The following is a 957-nucleotide window of genomic DNA, read 5'->3' on the forward strand; positions in this document are numbered from 1 at the left end:
ACGCAGCATTACCCCAAAATAAAAATTTCTTAACCAAGTTATACTTAGTTTTATCATACATTAGTAATTATTGTAGAATCGTCTGAAGGCAATGTTCACATGCAGATTATAAGACTAATGCTTGAAACTTTTATAAAATTTGTCAAGAAAAAGCTGAATATTGAGTTTCAAGCGTAATTTATGTGAGTACATACCGTCAGCTTTACATTCAGTACCGAAGCTTAGATATTGAAAACATGTTTAAAGTAACGAGTCACTTTTTATAGTCTGGACATTGCTGGCAAAAGTGCTGTAGCTTTTTCGTGAGTGCATTTACATAACAAGCAATTCAATACAAATTCTGTGGTGAAGACACATGAGACCAAGTCACAAATTCATTTAAATTTGCTGTCGGTTTTCGCGCAAAGTAACGCGTGGATTCGAATATAGTCATGCTCAATTTGAATATGATGTTGTACGCGAGTACCATATCACCCCCACACATTTGGTGCGATTGTGATTATTCATAGATCAAACAGATCGTAAAGATGATGAAATTCCGAAGAGAAGGGGGTCGGTGGTACACTTGGGCTGCTAATCGCACATCATAAGAGAAAGAAAGATAATCCTATACAATAAATTTTTGATGCAAGAACTCTTGAAATGACATGTTTGATTCAGAGTGTTGGGTACTTTAGAGACTCTTGGTCTCATTGCTTGTGGATGCGCGAACCAGAACCTTTGTGCAATTATGATGGGGATTCTGAGCGTTAGAACTCTTTCTGGGTCAACCCCATTGCACAAGGTAGCACGCGGTGTTCAACACGACCGAGTCGTGATGAGACCGTAACAACTGCTAGGATAGAGTGTGAAATTGTTTGAATAATTGCTACCAGGATTTGAAGGCTGCGACAACATGAATGTCACGTAGCGCAGGCGAGGAAACGTTGGCGGAGGAAGGCGAAGTCGTTGGCGCAA

This window comes from Plasmopara halstedii (assembly GCF_900000015.1).
Source record: "Plasmopara halstedii genome assembly, contig: Scaffold_614, whole genome shotgun sequence".
In the NCBI taxonomy this organism is placed as follows: domain Eukaryota; phylum Oomycota; class Peronosporomycetes; order Peronosporales; family Peronosporaceae; genus Plasmopara; species Plasmopara halstedii.